Here is a 19,611-nt window from a genome sequence, read left to right as displayed (position 1 = left end):
AATGAACTATTTCATCTGGCCTCAATCTTTTCAGTGTTTCAAACATGCCATTTCCAGAAAGCAATGTAACAACACACTCGCTGTGAGTACACATAAACAAGCATTTACAATGCAATAGGTCACGCATTTATGCGAGTTTAAGCTATTGGAATTGTAAATGACAATGCGTTTTATTTACGTTTCAAAAAAACAAAACATAAATAAAAGGCATTGCCATTTACAATGCCAATAGCTCAAACTCATGTAAATGCGAGACCTGTTGCATTGCAAAAGCTTGTTAATACATTATCACCTTGAAATACATGAGTCCAAGTTGTGGGCTGTTCAAAAACCTTTTTTGTGTTTGATTTCACCATGCATAATGACATACCTTACAAGTGTTTTGGCCTTTTAGTTCGCTAATATCGTCGTAATGGCACGAGGGGTGGAATGTTTCTAATATCACGGCAGATATGAATTATCATAGATCGCTCTTAATCCAATTTAGACCCTTGGCTCTCCGTGTTTATTTATTGGTTTACCCACCTATAATATAGCTGCAAACCCAGCTTAGCTATGCCTGCTTGGTAATTGCCGAACACTCGCCCTGCTAATATTATTGGCACTGATAGAAAAGAAAGAAGCCGCCCACAAAGTACACACCTTTCGAGAAGGTCTGAGAGATCAACATCAACTAACCTGGAGTAACCTCTCCCTCCGCCCATCGGTGACGTAGGAACCAGCCCCTCACGCGCCACTTTCCAGGGCCAATGAAAACGAGGCATCGCCTTGCGTGGGGAGGAGGGCGGTGGGTGTGCGCGTGTGCTCCTTTCTATGCGCGTGCGTTAGTATGTAATCTTGGTCAGTCGCCCGGTGCCCCTTCTATTTTGTTCTACGCAAGTTGCATTCTTCTTGGTTGTTTCCTACAAACGAATCGCCGTTGAAGAGTTTTATAACAAAACAGGATGTATTAGGAGCCTCGGAAGCTGACATTCAATAAGATACTGCCGGGGGATAGACATTCGTTGAAAAATCATGTTTAAATGGGAAAGGCTGCTTGTCCGTGTACGCCAGGCCTTCGTTCAGAAAAGAGAAAAAACGTGAAAACAATAACAGGGAAACGTTATAGCGGTAGAAGCATTAGAATGAAATTACTTCGCTGTTACTTATTCCACGCATTTTCGAGTGCGGTGGGGATTGCTTGGACTTCTTTTGGTGGGCGTGTGCTTGCTGCTCACTTCTTTTCATGGCGGTGGGGCTTGTTCTGGTTTTCAGATCCGGCCACACACTGCCGGTGTTCAGCTGAGCAGGCGCAGCGCCCTCTCCTTCTCCTCCTCTTCCCGGGCCGCGAGACACCAGCAGCCGCCTCCCTGCAGCTCCAGGCGGCCCGACCCGGGGTGAGTGACCAAGCAGGGCAGAGGGTGGGAAACCGCAGGGTTTGTTTGGCAGCGCCGTGGGTGAGGTACAGGCACCCCCCGTGACACGCATGGCAAAGAAAGATGCGCACTTGTCGCTACTTGTGCTGCACATGTAGGCATTATGCACTTGTGGACAGCAGTGAGCTTGCACGTGTAGTAGCACGCAGGCTGCCACTGAACGACATGTCACCCGTTTACTTCAGAGGACGCTTGCATCTGTAAGGGTCATTCTGCTCTACATACATGTGGACTCCAGGGAGGGGCAGGTCTGCCCCGGGAGCGGATGTGCCAGCTCGGCCTCAGAGTTGCGCGGGTCATTGCTTTGTGAAAACCCCATGCAACCCCCCTCCTTCTCCCATTGAGCTTTCCCCTCTGAGAAACACTTGTCTCTTGGGACATAAAGGCTTTCACTGATGACACGTGGAATTTCCTTGTGGAACGCCACGCTGCCCGTGGTCTGGTATGTAGAAAAGTACACCGGTGGTTCTCCGAATTTCTGGGTCACATGCTTTTTAGGAGGGATGCCTGGATGGTAGTGTCTTAAGTGCAGGGTAGTTGGTTCAAAGTATGAGGAGGCGTAACGGCCAGAGACTCTGTTCCAGGGGGATGTAGGTGATAGTAACCGGGTACATCACCTCGAGCACTTATTTCATGTTCCGAGTAAATGGTGTTTACTTCTTAAGGGTCAAACTGACAAACCTTCTATTGGAATGTCCCCCCACCCCCGCAGTCATCTTTGGTTTCTGAAATATTTATTTTTAGAATCGTGTAAAGAGTTTTGCCCTACACCACAGCAATACTAGATGTGATGTTATATGCGGCCGTCACAGACCTGCGTCCCATTAGAGCACCATTTATTATTTGAGTAGAACAAAAAGTAGTTGCTGCCTTCTATATATCAAGGCACACCAGCCCAACAGGGATGCTGGGGTGGCCCAAAGAATGCCCGAATTCTGATGTACACTGTCGGTCCAGCCAGTGTCTACATCGTTAAATGTTGAGGTTTTCGTTTAGCACGTATTCTATTGTTTCTGTATTGTGAGTAGGGTGCGCGTGCTAGTTTTCTGTGCGGTCTGCTGAATAGTTGTCTGGATGGGGCCCTCGGTCCATGCAGCTGCGGATGCTGCGTTATGCTTATTCATTCGGACCAATCCGGGTTAACAACACTGCCGGAGCCCTGTTCACGCGTTGTCATCGGTGCCAGGATCTAGTTTCCCGTGGGTCGCAGCCGGTCCGTCACCCCTTTCCGTTTTGTTTTTATTAATCTGTGTTTTGTAAACACGGATGCTGAGAAGGGGCGGTGCACAGTGGGCTGCAGCATCACAGTCATGTGCTTCGTCTTGTTTAGGGGAATTACAGCATGGCTGCAGGCTCAGTCATGCTCGCGCATCCACGTTGTAAGGCTAAACACCTGACCAATGTATTTATTATCTAATGTCCGTCCGAGTACAGGAGCATCCAACCTGCCCGGCGTGCAGAAGGTAGCCGAGGTTATGGTTCCTCGTTGTGCGCTTTGTTTTCCAGCACAGCTTCTTTGGCGTTTAATAGAGACATACGTGTTGATGTTGCTTGGAGCCCATCTGTATTCCTTTCGCGCACTTTGGCAGATATATTTTTGGGTTGGAGTGGTGTGCTTTGTTGGGGTACCGAGACAACTTTAATTTTTGTACTTGCTGTAAATTAATATCGAACATTATTTCGTGATTGCTTGACATGTTGCTTCCGTGCACATGTGTCAATGAGTAGCAATTTAAGGGCTTTAAGTATGATGGAAACAGGGGGGGCGGTTCTCTCAAAGGGGCGTGGTCGATGTAATTACGGTGTGGCTTAAAACACGGAAATCAAAAAATCTGTGCTTTTGATAATTTGCTGCTTCTGTCATTGTATCCAGATATATCATACAACACATACCATTACACATCTAACAAGCGAGGACTGTTGGCTTTGCCAATGGTTGTTTGTTTATTTATTAACAGTTTTCTATAGCGCGGACATGACCCATGGGTATTAGAGCGCTTAACATCATAAGTTATAGGTTACAGAAAGATTTTACATATAGCGTTGAGCTTAAGATGAGCTTGAGATGAATGTCTAACGATCTTGACAAGTCTTCAGTTGTGCAAAACTTGATTATGGGAGGAATTTGCTCATAAAAGTTTTTAATTTCTTTCTTGAATGTTGAGTTGCATAAGATTATTAAGCTACAACTATGGCTTTGTTGTATAGAATATTGAAAATGCCTCAGTTCCTAAATGAGACAGAAATGAATATATTGTGTCTCTTTGAAGTTGCATCAGATCAGTGAAGGGTGGTACTGTTGCAGAGCTAAGATTTTTTTCCACCCTGAAGGTGAAGGCAAAAATGTAGCCCAATAGCGACCCATCTCAACATCTGATTTTTAGAACTGCCGGTGCGGAGCACCGACAGAACCCGGGCTACTTCAAGACCTGAGCAATTGTATTAACTGAGTAGTATTCTTTATGATGATTGTAAAGATTCGTCGCATCGTGCTGGTTGATGCAACAGGCCTTAATACTTGGCTCGTTGAAGATGTCCTCACATGTATTCATAAGCTGATGAATGGATTATTGTGCTTTGCAACCAGTTTTTTTCCGGTCTTGTTACCACTGAGGTCCCATGCGTCTGAAACCATTGTCCACAAATTTGATAACCAAGTTAGTTCCTTTGTACTCTAGATTCTCCAGGAATCGCTTGGCTGGGAAGTCAGAGCTTTGTACCCTTTCCTCTGTCGTATGTATAATGGGACCCAAAGCAAATGCATCCCTGACACTAATTCAGTAGGAAATTCCTACCCACAGTGTTTTTGCTTCTTATGTGCCGAATTGCTATTTAAATCTGTCTTATTTCATATTTTTGGGGCTTTATATGAACATGCTAACTTTTTTCATATCTCTGTTTGCTTTACCCATTGTTTAGTTTGTCAAAGTATAGGGTCTAGATTTAGATGTTTCTTGTGCACGTTGTCCCCTTTTGAGACTGAAGGCTGACACTTAGGTGTTCATGATGGAGAGAACTCGTCACAGATCTGAATGTTGAATGGTTGGCCGTTCACAAAATATCAATTGACTGAAGTCACAGAATTGCCAGGTATTAACTTCTTACTTGAATATTTTTTCCTTGCACCTAGGTAGTTTGATGAGTGCAGAACAATAACAACATTAGATTCTGAGTGTCTAAGACCATAGGTTGATTTAGTTTCCCTTGTTTCAAGGGAAAATTGACGCTGCCAACTATTGAACATCATGGTAGGTATTTCTTTAAAAAATAAAATGGCAGTCACCTCATACAATTGGCAAGCTTCTTCCTTAACTTCCTCTTCATCATGACCTAGTCGTTGGTGCATTGATGTCTTCTGATGAAGGACTAATGGTTGCTTTTGTACATGGGCACTCTTGATAGACTTATTCTACTCATCAGTAGCCTGACTTTACCATACAAAAGACACACACATTATGAAAGGAATGCAGAACAAATTAAACATTCACCCGGAGTCAAGAGATCTGGGTTAAATCCATCATTCATTTTCTCAACATGCCACCCAGTTTAGACCCAGCCATGTGCAAATAGATCTTGACCTTGCTCCTCATGGGAACAGTCTAGCCTGAACTCCTAAGCCAGGTCCTCACTGGACCTGAAACAAGCGTCCTGGGCCTGGTTTCAAGGTATTACCCCATATCAGCCAGACTAACTTGAATCCAGTGGCTTAGTGAACCCACTTTAATTCTGGAACTGTGACAATCAAGCTGATCTTTTAGTCTCAAAACGACCGATGAGACAACTTCTTACCCAGAACCCTATCTCTTCAACAAGTGTTATCCAATATGAGTGAAAGCTGAAGGTCTCACCCTCTTAGTACTTCAATAGCTGTCTTTCAGATTCCCTCTTTAATAATGGAGATATTATATTCAAATCCAGTTTAGGACAGTATGCATTTCTCACAATGTATTCCTCAACTCCACTATCTCATACCTGGTTGGAAAACTGAAAATCTCTGGAGCTTACAGAAGATCAAGAATCACTGTGTCGCTCCTAGTCAAACCTCTGACCTTCAAGCAAGAATGCTGAATGAGACAAGAATTACAGTGAACAAGGCTTTGGAACTCCCTCCCACCGGCCTTTCACACACACTCTTGTCTATTCACATTAAAAAGGGAACTCTGACTCCTCCTTTAGGAAAGACACTTTGTTTAAATTGGGGATCGTTGATCGCACCTCCCATGTTTGCCAGACCTCTCTTTCCTGATAAGTGTATGCCTGGTGATGTCTGAAGTTCGATTCTGTACCAACAGCTGTAGAGATTGGTCATCAATCTAATTTCCTCGGAGCTTGTTTCTGCCCAATTTTAACAAGACAAACCCATCTACATTGCTTTACACTTGTTACATGTGTCAGATTTTCTGTATCCTTGTCTGCTGCTGTGAGGCAGCAGTGCTGCATCGTCTCCGTTTTAATGTTTGTGTTCTTCATAGAAGTGTTGTATTCATCAACGTGGAGCCATTCCCATCAAATGCCTATCGGGGTTACCTGAACTCATGGCCGTCATACTTAATATGTTCATGATTTGATAATTGTTCTTCTCAGACTTAGGCCTTCATTAAGGTTAGTTGTATTTCACCAGAGCATTTACTTCAGGTGGAATTCTGCTGCTTGTTACAATAAGTGGCTGGTGTCTCTGAATCTGTAATTACTAGTTGTGAAAGTTCTGGAACTGATAATTCCAGGCCTGGAGGCACAGGTCCCAGTTTCACTAGGTGCAGATGTGCACCCTGTGAAAGCACTACAGGGGCTGAAGTGCAGGAGCACACACTCTCTACATAAAAGCCACATGGTGGGTGTGAGGACAAACTCCGGACATGTTCACAACCCAGGGGCAGACAGGGATCTGACCCATCTTTTCTGGATTTCTCTCCCCAAGGAAGAACAACATCATGCTAGTGCCAGAGTCTGTAGCTTTGTGACCTTCCCCCCCCCCCCCCCCCCCCCACCATGTCCCTTCTAGCCAAGAGGTCAGAACAGGGGAAATAGACCACCACCCCCGGCACTGCCACGTCATGGCCTGATGTACACCCCCAACGAACCCCACCAGTCCGCCTGCTCACTTCTTCCTTATGCTGTGAGCATTTTAAAAGCATAATCAAATTTTCCGTTGGAACACAGCGAAAATCCCATTTAGAAGGACCTGCTATCCCTGGTCCACATGAACATTCCCCTTTCCAGGGACACAACTCCAAATAGCTGTAATTTTGGCGTGGGATAATGATTGGAATTCTAGATTTCGGCCCCCAAGTATTGCATCACCAAATTCTGCCAATCTGATAACAAACGTTTTTATCTTTGGCTTGTTCTTTGCAAGGCCAACCTAGCAGTCTTCCATCTCTGCGGCTGGGGTTTCCACAGTATTTTTCAGGAGCCGGGTCAACAGAAATGCTTTAGTGAAGATTAGTGATAGTATTAGAAGAATAAGATGCTTTTTTTTGTAAAGGGTGGTAATAACCCTTTAAGAGGAGAAGAGTTGGCCTAACGGCTAGGGCTGTCACCCTCGAATCTGGGGAACTGGGTTCGAGTCTCGGAAATGACAGCTGAACATCTTGTGATTAAGGGCAAATCACTTAATCTCCCTAACAAAAATGAATGTGTCCTCAAGTAATGCAACTGGTGCTATGTAAAGCGCTCTCATACCCGATTTGGGTCAAGTTCGCGCTATATAAAACTCAGTTTAAAAATAAAATCCCACCCTATTTAGCTACCCATGAAAGCAACCACAATGTTTACCCAGACTAGTGCTGGTCAGAGCTGCCTTTGTGGCTGACAGATGAGTAATCTTCTGCAACTCTGTTTAGTAACGCAGAAGTGACATGCTGCTGCATCTGTGAAACTCTATACGGTTGTGAAAACCTAACATCGAAATAATTGGTGCGATGTGTGTCATTAATTGTGTGGGAGAGTGTTGCACAAGAACTGGCAAGTTCGCACAGAGGAGGTTTGGCTACTGGTGTCATTGTATGAGGTGTGGTGCATGTCCTAAGATGAATTGTCTTTCATAATAGATGATGGGAGTGACACTCTTGAATCTACCCAACTTAAGGGGGCATATGTCTGTATTGTGGTTTAAAAAGTATCTTTTATTGCTTCACTTCATTACCAATTATTTTCTTTTGCAGTTACTTTTTTTTTTGTAAAATGCCTACTATTCTGGAGATTTCCTTTCTTTTTGAGATGGTTATAGTTCAAGAGGAGCCTATAGTGAGGGTGAACTAATTTGAGATATCTGAACATGCATAGTTAATCTGAGCTTAATTGCAATCACATGAATATAAACTCCTGAATTTTGCCTATTAAATCTAAGATACAGTTTGACTAAGATAGGTTATGCAGACAAGTCAGTGCTCTTAAATTGACCATTGTTTGGTAGTTGAGGGCTGGAAGAAAGGGTTAAAATAAGAATATACCTCCATTTGGTTTATTAGGTCTCGCCTAGCGTTGCTGCCCACATGCGTAGCTCGCTCGGCGAGATTTATTGTTAATGAGTTTGAGAAAAGGGGTTTAAGCCCTGTCCCTTATTTCCATTGGCCGGCTTCACCGTTTATGGTAAACAGTGCCCTGCCATTGGAAATAAGGACTCCCTTTTGCCTCCAAGCTGGACTTGGTGGCCTGCTTTGCTGCTGTCACAAAGCACTTTCTTATCTTTATGGGGCCATCTGTTTCGAATTAGAAACACATGGCCCCATAAAGACAAGAGATCCCCTGCTCTGGCTGCAGCGCAGTCCTCTTTCGCTTTAGGGATCGCGCTTGTTAGATGCTGTCGCCTCGGGCACCTCAAACAGAGAACGCATTTTTCAACAAAGGGGAAGTGGCCGAAGACATGCTTGGAAACTCCAGTGTCCAAGTAAAGTTCTTTCTAAACTCTAAAAGGATTGCACAGCGTGTTCTGACCTTGGTAGAAAAACGAACCCTCCCACAGTGGGATGCTTATTGTTTGACGCTGCAGAGTTCTCAATAAACAAACAGCACAGCCAAACAAGAAGAAGCTGATGTCCTATCTCAATAGTACATCAATGGTATTTTCTAAAGAGTGGGCTTCTGTACAATAATATTCCTCATAAAACATACAAAGTATTTAATAAATACATTTCTATAGCTCGGATAGACAGTGAGTCAACCCACCCAGTGCCTCTCTGGAGAAAACATAAGATAAATCTTGAGTGCTTGTAAAAGCGCCTTTGTGTACTGGAGCTGTGCTATGAAGGTGTGTGCAGCAGTGGTGTGCACACATGCCTGCCTCTCCCTCTTTATACGCCCTCGTTTGTTTATTTCTCTTCATGTTTCTGTCTGGGTGTGTGCGTGCATGTTTCCAGGTGTGTTTTGTGTGCACCAATGTATAAATATGTTTTGTGTGCTCTAATTGCGTGTGTGCACATTCTGCTTGTGAGCGGTCTATCGTCTTCTGGGTGTTTGTGTGCCTTTGAGGGCGCGTGGGTCCGTCAGTGTGCGTGTGTGTGCGCATTTGTGCGTTCATGCGTGTGCCCGCACACATCCCGGTCTCTGAACCAGGAAGCAGCATTTCATCTCTCAGCAGCCAATGCGAAATTATGGGATGCCTGGTTTAGAAACAGATGTTCATCATGGGGCACAGCTTGCAGTGCCAGGTACGTGCCCCTGCCCAGTAAGTACACAGACACTTCCTAGTCCCAGCAGCTGTAGGGCACAGGGGAGTGCCTGGGTCACATGTGACAGAAAGATGCCAGGGCTCACAATAAAGCCAACCCTACGACTGTTCCAGGGACTCCTTGCACGAGAAGCCACCAGTGCACGGCGGTGGCACACGCAGTACTGCTGAGTGGTGCTAAACTTGGGCAGAAAGGGTCACATCTGGACACACGAGACCCCCATTTCGCTGCATGTTCTTGATGGCACGTCAGACTAGCCTGTGCTGTGCGCCTTAAAGCACAGGGGGCACCGCTGTTTCTGGAAACACCAGTGCAATACCGGTCCAGTATCGCGAACAGGGGGTTTAAAAAGTCTCTCACTGAACTGACGGCCAATTACACCTCCATGAGGGTCTCAGTGCTGCAACCTCTGCTGAGCATCACACCCAAGCCCCACCGTGACTCGCTACAGTACCAGTGCGTCACTTCCGCTGAATGTCTAAGAGGGTTTCACTGCTGCAACTTGTGTTAAGCACAAATACTACACATGTTTACATCTAATATTCATGGGTACTCATGTGTGTTTTCAGTATTGTACATTATGAACTCTTTTTGCAAAAAAACAATTACATTTTAATAAATATCTGACATGATTTTAACATGCCACTTGCTTCTTTAGACCTGACACTCATGGTAGATGTAGTAATCATGGGTAGATATTGTTCAACGTGTGGTCCCCTTGACTGCATAGCTTTTACAAAACCGAAAATAGGCAAAGCTGAATATTATCCAGGGATTCTTTACAATCTAGTGTCAATTCCTTATATATATATATATATATATATATATATATATATATATATATGTATATATATATATATATGTATATGTATGTTGCTTTAAAAACACACATTAAAAAAAGGCATTACAATGCCAATAGCTTAAAATCTCCCAGTTGAGAGACCTATTGCATTGCAAATGCTTGTTGTAGATTCTGAAAAGGAGGTTTGATCAGTGGAAGGCAATGGTGCAAATACAGGGAAGAGACAGAAGCAGGGGAAGAGCATGAGATAAAAGGAGCAATAAGTCGATGATTTGAAGGAGCCTATGCTGAAATGGGTAAATGTGTCCAAGTTGAACATACAAAAATATATAGACTTATTATTATAAGCCTTGTACCTTCTTCAAGAGGGCCACAAACACTACAACACAGCTACAATTCAACTTGTACTGGAAAGTTATGTAGTATCTGATGGAGGACAGGCAGTAGAGGATATAAGGATTTGCATGAATAAAGAAGTGTTTGTGGATATTTGTGCATATTGCAAAGGATGAATCTCCATCATCCTACAGAAGGAAGCATGTTGGTGATGGATTCAGAATGAAGGCACGTTTCAGGAGTGCTCAGAAAAGAAGAAAACATAGCAGCAAATTCTGAGGGGCAGGAAAGTGTAATTCAGAGGGATGGAGAAAAAAGGGGGGCAGGTGATCAAAATCTTACATTTAAACTGAGACATGATAAAAGTGTTAACTTCTGCAAAGTGTGTTGGACTATTAGTAGGTGTGTTTGAAACATGTAATCAACTGACCAAGCCTGTTAAGATGAAAGGTTTTTGCACTGTGTAAACAGAGGATTAACATGGACTCATGGGTGTGCTCAGTGCTCCCTAATTGATGGGCGAAGCCCGTTTTAGATTTCAAAGCGAATGACCTGGGTGTTGGGTAAATTCATGCAAGGTGGTACCCTTTTCCTTTTGATGTTTGCGCTGTTGTGTAGATTGTAATGTGGCAAGCCTCCCTCATTTGTGTTAGTCTGTTTCATCAGTCTTTTGAATTGATTGGACACAACAGAACAAATCTTCGGAGCCATAGTCTGCTCTCACCAGTTCTCCACCCTCAGAGGTACTGAACTGCCTATGTGAATCTGAACAAGCTCTGCAGTAGTGAAAATGCATTACTCTCTGGTGATTTTAATTGGTGGCTTCTGTCAAGTTATTAGAACGTATGTCAGGTACTGCACAAACTACAGTCTCCATCAGGTGGTGCTGGCTGAGTATGTTTCTTTCTTGCTGCTCCCATATCAAGAATATACAGGGGCTTAGCTTACTCAATGCGGTTCGTGGGATGTGAATCTCAAATTTCCCAACTGAAAAAGCTGTGGTCTACAGATTGTAAGGGTGGGATGACCAAGGCTCGCTATGGACTGCTTCCATATGGAAAAGGGTGAATACTGATTGCAATTAGGAAGGCCTCTGTCTAGATTACAGTTAGGAGAGCCTCTGTCTAGAGTGGCACTATTGGCAAAAAATAATGGGCTGGAATGCTACCCTGAGCGATTTGAGTATTTACAAGCATCCATCCCATTACCTCTTGGGTGATTGCCAGTGGTATGCCTGGAAACCTGAGAATGACTCCACATTCCAATCCTACTACTGCCAATGCTGGTGGATTCCAAAAGCAGTAAATTTGCACCCATTCAAGGAGAACTTCTATGGGTGCAGATTTCGTTTTTTTTTTCATTTGGGGGGTAAACCAGTAACTATATACACTTCCGATTCCACTCCAAACAAAATTAACTAGTTAAAGACTCCTAGCCAAATGAGAATAACAAGAAAATTAAACACGGACATGGAAAAATAAACTCTGGGATGCTAGTCCCATCACCAAGCCAAGAACACATTTGAAGGGCGTCACGCCCCTCTAGAACTACCCCCTCGTCTGCGCCCCCTGGGTATGGTAGTTCTCCCTGTTGACTCATGACTATGGACCAAGAATCAACAGGAGAGAAAGGGCTAGGGTAGACACTCCTATACCCCAAATAGTCTTTCATAAACAACTATGGAGTGACTAAGTGCAAAAAAATGAAAGAACCACCTTCATTAAATGGTCATTAATAAACCCCATTAACCAAAGACTGTGAAACCAAAACATTGGAGACACCAGCTACTGGAAGCAGCCTATGCCCAGTTAAGCCAATAAGGGAAGAGAGAAGACTCTTTCCTTGTAAAAAGGACCCTCACTCACCACTAGTTGGTGACATGCTTCATCATTGGGTCCCCGCTGGGGTGGCCGAATGCCTCCCCAGCGTGCTACAACGCCTGAGTTACAGCGGAGCAGGATAGTGTTGAGTGTAACAGTGCTCAAACTAAAAAGGTGTATTTAAATGTGAGTGCTAGTTAAAAAATACAAAGTTGAAACCCAAAAATGTTTTAATTAGGGTCAACCCGTATTGGTTAAAAACAGTGTAGTTGGACAACTAGGTTCTATATTAGGAAGCCTGTGTCCTTTAATAAAGATAGACGGTCAACATGTTTCTGCTGTTATTAATGCTATTACGCTCAGCATTCGTCAGGACCAAATTAGAAATAAAAGACAGGCCTCCGGTGGTGTGCGCGCGCTAAGGCGCATCCTCCCGTGGGGCACTAAATGTGAAAAATTAGATTCACTCACGGTTACTGTCCGTGACCACTCACTGAATTTCACAGGAGCAGAAAAACCTCTGGGAAATGGGAGAGAGACAAGACACAATAACATATAATGACATACACAAACATATAGTTGGTAATTATCATTGTTACTGTAATCACACTTTAGTTCATAGTCGGTAAAGAGTGTTGTTGGTCTTTTATCAGATCTCCAATGTGCCATCAATGGAGAGAGAAATATATTTACTGTGTGGAAATCTTAGTCTCCACCTATAGGGAAATTGCTCCCTTGATGTATCAATCCCAAAAGAAATATTTTTGGAAGAATATTTTATCTAGGCAATATATCATACGGCATGGCCATACTCATCACATTATGTAACTGCTGCATTTTTGTATATATAAAAAAGTGTTAAATAAGTAGCAGAAGCTTTTCGGTCTGTTAGGTAGTCGTGCGTTCCTTAAAGCGTTAAAAAACTAATGGCATCTTAGTTTTAAAAGCTATAATCACCAAGCAGAAACAGACACACTCGCATTGGTAGAGGGAGAAAATTTCTCCTTCGGATCGGACGATGCGGGAAAGCTTCACGCGGTGTCAGGTCTAGTCGGAAGTGAAAGAAAAAGTTATTAAACTCTCACCTTCCAAAATGCATTGAAAGGGCCGCGCGATCAAGTGCGCAATGGTTGTAAACTTACTCAAACTCACGCGACTCCCCGCCTGGTACCTACACTCTCGGTTACCGTCAGTCCGGAAGTGAAAGACCAAGGTCGGGGTCGGCTATTTCTAATGGATGAGCTGCCGATCACGTGTTTAACCTCAGACTCCGTCATTGTAAGACTCTTAAAGGGACACGCACTGAGTCTCTTCATGACTACTGGGGTTTGAATCCCGGAAGGGAATTTTCAATGGTCAGAGAGCGTTTGTAATCTCTGCCGTTTGAGGTGGAAAAATAGCGATATAAATTCCAAACTAACAATAATTTAAAGGGTCCATTATTTGAAACAGAAATATTCGAGTGAGCTTTCCCTATCATCTTTCATTACTCAGGAGGGATGCCAGTTGACCCAGATTAATATGCAGGTCACGTGTTCAGCTTAAACTTCCTCATCACCAAACTCTTATATCCACTGGCTGCCCTTCGTGAACAGTGGGGTTCGAATCCCACTTGGGCACTTGTGGTGTTTTCAACTAAATTCATCAGAAGGTAGCAGGAGGTATTATCTCTTTGTTTGTAGCTCAATGATCAAAAAATGATCAAAATTATGATGAAAACAATTCATTTTACGAGAGGAAACCCGATAAAGAAACCAGTAATATCAGGTAGAGGCATTCTTTCCTCCCTAACATTAAATAGAGAGAACAGCAGGATAACCTAAAATTCTTAATCAGAAATAGTGTGGAGCATCAGCTAGAGTATGTATTCCTTTCAGAATATTTAGGGAACCAATATCATTAGCGTCGTAAGACTAAGCCCCACGGAATTTCGTCGTTCAGCCCTTTGGTGTTAGTGGCTAAGTGATACACCCAGCGTTGCTCTTTTTCAAATAACACTGTCTCAGAGATTGATTCCATATGTTCAAGAATAGTCCAATGCAAATCATTGGGGGTGTGATTCTTCTCTACAAAGTGAGCTGACATCTTTGTTGCAGTTCTGTGACAACTGATATCACTACAGTGTTCACCTATCCTTATTTTGATGCGTCTGGTAGTCATGCCCACATACTGTAGGCTGCTGGGACATGTAATTAGATATATAACGCTGCTGGTATTATAATTTGTATGTTTGCGCTGTTCCCAAGTTTCACCAGTGGACAATTTTAGGGTTTTAATATGTGAAGTTAAGTGGCAAACATTACAATTCCCGCAGGGAAAATGCCTAGTAACAGCAGGTAGACCCCATGCATTTAGTACAGTCGCTTCCCGTCTTCCTGTTGGTATTGCCCTGGGACGTGTGTGCACTAGTGAATCTTTTAGACTTGATGCTCTTTTATAAGAAAAAAGAGGTTTTTCCCATTTGAATTTGTGGCTTGTTAATATCTTCCAATTTTTTGAAATACTTTTATTAACACCTTTGCTGCTGATTGAATTCCTCCCCTGTGCTGGACAATGCAGAACAGGGTGTGGTCATGACGGAACCATTCCGTCATCAGCACAGCTCAACCGTGACTGATGACGGAATGGTTCCGTCACCAGCATCGAAGGGGTTAACGGCATTCGAAATGGGATTGTAAGTCGTCACACATGTAAGGGGCAAGTCATTGGTGGTAGCCTTTGGATGAGCATCCAGGAGGGTGTCTCTTTGCTGATTCCGTGCTCTTTTTTGGCTTTTCTCAATTATGCCTTTTGGGTATCCTCTTAGTTCTAACTTAGTTGTTAATTCGCCCGCCTGTAGCTTGTAATCAGATAGGCTGCTACAATTTCGGCGTAATCTGAGGAATTGCCCATACGGGAGATTCTCCCGTAAGGCACGAGGATGGTAACTTTTGAAATGTAATAGATTGTTTTTTGCCGTTGGCTTGTGATAGGTTTTAGTCTCCAAATGGTTCCCCTGTATGGTGATGGTGACATCCAGGAATGTTATGGACTTCAAAGAGTGCTCATGTGTGAATTTGAGATGTTGGTCACACATGTTAATCCAGGTGAAGAAATCGAGTAAAAGATTTTCATCCCCCTGCCAAATCATAAGGACATCATCAATATAGCGTTGCCATAAGATGATATTAGTTGAAAAAGGATTGGTAGGGCTCAGAATGTGATTACTTTCAAAATTATACACATATAGGCCTGCTACCGAAGGGGCGAATGTGCTGCCCATTGAAGTGTCCGTCACTTGGAGGTAGATGTTACCCTCATATTCGAAACAATTCCTTTTTAATGCCAAAGCGGCACAGTCACCTACAAATTCACAGGTTGTCTCAAAATCCCACGGGGCTCTATCCAGAGCCTCCCTAAACACCCTGATACTCTCATCCTGTGGGATGCAGATGTAGAGGCTTTCAATGTCCATTGTGACAAGAAAACACTGATTAGAGGGTAAATTAATTGTCCTGAGTAGATGTAGAAGACTCTTAGTATCTTTTAGATAGGTGCTCGTTGATTGAATTATGGGCCTGAGGAAAAAGTCGCAGTATTTGGAAAGTGGTTCCAAAAGGGAACCTATCCCTGAGACTATGGGCCGTCCAGGGGGTGGTAGCACATTTTTATGTGTTTTAGGTAATATGTAAAAATACGGCATCTTTACCTCAGATGTTGTCAGAAAATCTGCTTCTTTCTTAGAGATGATCCCATCTCTTTCTGCTGTAGATACCAATTCACAGATCTCGTACTTCAGATCTTTGGACGGATCCACTGGTAGAGGTACATAATTGGTGGTATTATTCAGTAAACGTCTGCATTCCATGTCGTAATCTGTTCTGTCCTGAATTACCAGACTGCCACCTTTGTCCGCGCTTTTTATAATTATGCCATTGTTTTGTTTCAAGGTTTGAATGGCTCGGAATTCATCAGCAGTCAAGTTCTTGAAGGGAACCGGTTCCTGTAATTGTTCCACTTCATTGTAAACTGCTTGCTCAAAAGCAAGAATTTCGGGAGGGACAGTATGGGGCAGCGGTGTGAAGGATGATTTTAACCTGAAATCAGGGTCGCTTGTAGTTATGTTGGTATCTTCTTCCTGTCTGTTTTCAAAAAAGCTTTTAAGTCGCAGTTTCCTAAAAAAACCATTTAATTTGCATTGTAATTTGAATCTGTCAAGGAGCGGGGTAGGTATAAATCCTAGGCCTTTCTCCAGTACATCCTTTTCAGCCACAGTCAGGCTATGTGAGGATAGGTTGGTAATTAAGGTTTCGCATTGGTTGGGCCTGGTCTCTGATCCCCCGTCTTGCTCCGGGTGTTGTCCCCGACCACTTCGGGTTGTTCCCAGTGAACTTGGTTGGTGTTCTTCTGTTCCCCCCTGCCCGCCTCGGTTTAAAAAAGGAGGCGCGTAAGGAGGTTGGTTAAATTGTGGGTGTGGCATGAAATGTGGATTCCAGCCCATCATCGGAGGGAACGGGGGTTGAAAACCAGGTTGATGGTATGGTCCCATCCCTTGTTGGGGGAACGGGGGTTGCCAACCTTGAAATGGGTACTGTTGCTGTGGTTGATAACCACATCCTCTTCCACGTGGTGCTGGTGTCTCCAATTTTTTGGTTTCACAGTCTTTGGTTAATGGGGTTTATTAATGACCATTTAATAACTCATGACTATGGTCATGGTCAACACAACGGCCCGAGTCTCTGCCCTGGGATCACTTACTTGAAATGTATTTTCACTGCATGATCTCCTCTTTGTCCCTGCTATGAGGAGCTTGATAGTGTTTTTCAAATTGGTGCATGTAGTCAGGGCTCTATGTTTCCAGTCCTAGCCTTTTCCAAATTATTTTATCAAGTGACTGATGGCCACAAGTACTACACCCAGGTTGCAATTCGAGGTGGGTGCACCTTCAAATTAATAGTATGAGCTGATCAAGAGCCGAGCCAAGGGTCTGGCTTGGTTTGAGTCCAAGCATGACCCAAGTTAAAAAATGTTTGGCATGAATATTGTGCAACAAACATAATGTAAAAATATGATGCAATATCTTCAAAATTTTTAAAAGTGCAATCCTTTAACACGTGGAAGCGTTTCACCCTAGTGCATCAGATTATATCACTGCATTGACAAATATTCAGTGTACTGCTTTTTTCTTCAAACAATCATTCTCTGAAACTGTTCCAGGTGTGTGGAATTCTCTCCAGTTATTTATTTACCCTATACTTTCACAGAGCTTTTATGATTACTGTATTTCTCATGCAGAATTAACTCATTGTCCTGCGTTTTTTCCCCTGGGCTTTATATTTTTCTTTAATGTGATTTGAGCTTATAGTTTGCCGTTTTTATTTTCTTAAATGTTGTTTGAGCTTTTAGTTTTTCTTATCCATAATTATCGAAGAACTTACCTGCCCTAAATATACCCAAACAATGTCTGTTGTTTGATCCTCTCTCCCTTTTTCTAAAACTGCATTGGTATGGGAGATTAGAGCCAAATAATTGCTTGTTATGCATGTCATCAATGGAGACTTGTCTGTACATACATAGTCTTTCGTTCCAAGTGAGCATTTTTATAATTATAATGTTTAAAGTTGTCGTTTCTCCAACTTTTCGTAGGTCTGCTTGCGATATGAAAATGCATGCATAACACTGCAGATACAATTGCCAGGAGAATCGATATTCCACACTATTTGTTTCTGAATTTCCCTATTATTCGATGTATACTTGACGTTTTTTTCACCGATGCTTGCAAACTGAAAACCATAAACTAGTTTGTTACTTTCTGAATGGGGACGTGGAGCATTACTTCTCATTAGGTCTCGACTATTCTTTCCCGCAGGGATAAATAGACGAGAGTATAGTAGTTGAAACAAACTCTTTGACCAAGCGGATTCCTCCCAGTGCATGTGATCTATTGAAGCGTGGCGCTTCGCCAGCGCGTGCTTGGTCTCACTCACACCCCATATGCTCGTTACCTCCCACTCGCTCGCTCCCCCATCCGACTTGCAAGTAAGCCTCGCACACCACCAGGTTCTTGAAGTTTTTGGTATTTTTTTGCTTGGCTGCATTTTAAGCACTTCCCACAACTGAACACGTTTTGCTTTATTTGATGAACATTGTTCATGTTATCCAGTCGTGTGAGACGTGCGAGCCTCGCACCCATTTGCTCCAAAGGAATCCCTTCCGCTCCCCCACCTCAAAAACCACCATTTGTCGCACGCATCAGACCCGCCACAGCAAGAGCTTCAGACTTCAAAGGAATGCTCTCCCCCGCCCCCCTCTGCGCAATGCCAGTTATCTCCCTCCCTTACCCTAATCGGCGAGGAACCCTGTGCTCTACTACCAACGCACTGGGGCTGACATGACTGTCTGACCCACACACTATCCAGGGGTCCCGTCTATCTGGGTTAGCTGCGGCGCCTCCCGCTTCCTACCCTGCTTTATGCCACTGCATTTTTTTTTTTTAGTGCTTACACATTCCCAATAGCACCTATGGGTGCCTCTCCTCGCTTCAGCACTCAATCCAGCCTCAGAGAGTGCGTGTATTTCCAATACTTAGGTAACATCCTCGGGCAGTAGCTGCTTGTTTTCTTTCCCGAGTATGTTCTTCCTGTGTGTGGTGTGGGCTTTCGATTCAGGATATTTATTTGTTTTTTGCCGTTTTTCTCCTCCAGAATATACATTTGTTTTTACGTTGGGCCGATTTTTGCATTTTAAGGCATATAAACATAACAAGCGGGAGGCAGAAACAATTTAAGGAGTGCTGTGCAACCGCATCATTGGTTTCACTTTCAGACATGCAGGTCACCGATGTCTATTTCAAAAGGTTCCATAGTATGGTGTGGTATAGGTATGTATATAGTGCCTACTACCCCTTATGCTGCGCTGAAGTGGTTAGCGGACGGGTAGCATCTCTCTCTCTTTCTCTCTCTCTCACTCACTCACTCACTCACTCACTCACTCACTCACTCACTCACTCACTCACTCACTCACTCACTCACTCACTTCACTCACTCACTCACTCACTCACTCTCTCTCTCTCTCTCTCTCTCTCTCTCTCTCCACACAGCTCTCTCTCCACACAGCTCTCTCTCTCTCTCCACACAGCTCTCTCTCTCTCTCTCTCTCCACACAGCTCTCTCTCTCTCTCTCTCTCCACACAGCTCTCTCTCTCTCTCTCTCTCCACACAGCTCTCTCTCTCTCTCTCTCTCCACACAGCTCTCTCTCTCTCTCTCTCTCCACACAGACCTCTCTCTCTCTCTCTCTCCACACAGCTCTCTCTCTCTCTCTCTCTCTCTCTCTCCACACAGCTCTCTCTCTCTCTCTCTCTCCACACAGCTCTCTCTCTCTCTCTCTCTCCACACAGCTCTCTCTCTCTCTCTCTCTCCACACAGCTCTCTCTCTCTCTCTCTCTCTCTCTCTCTCACACAGCTCTCTCTCTCTCTCTCTCTCTCCACACAGCTCTCTCTCTCTCTCTCCACACAGCTCGCTCTCTCTCTCTCTCTCTCTCTCTCCACACGCTCGCTCTCTCTCTCTCTCTCTCCACACAGCTCTCTCC

The 19,611-nt window shown here is 43.8% G+C and overlaps 1 protein-coding gene across 1 annotated transcript in view; it reads left to right on the top strand.

Moving 5' to 3' along the window:
• Positions 1-1,227: 1,227 nt before the first annotated feature.
• ACSL3 (acyl-CoA synthetase long chain family member 3) overlaps positions 1,228-19,611 on the top strand; it is a 569,394-nt gene continuing 551,010 nt past the window's right edge. Inside the window, exon 1 of the mRNA XM_086943874.1 lies at positions 1,228-1,376. The gene's annotated coding sequence lies outside the window, so the exon portion shown is untranslated. The remainder of the gene's footprint in view (positions 1,377-19,611) is intronic.

The sequence above is a fragment of the Lissotriton vulgaris genome, chromosome 11 (genome assembly GCF_964263255.1).
Source record: "Lissotriton vulgaris chromosome 11, aLisVul1.2, whole genome shotgun sequence".
NCBI classification, from domain to species: Eukaryota; Metazoa; Chordata; class Amphibia; order Caudata; family Salamandridae; genus Lissotriton; species Lissotriton vulgaris.
Note: the sequence above shows the minus strand (reverse complement) of the source record. Positions and strands in the feature narration are given on the sequence as shown.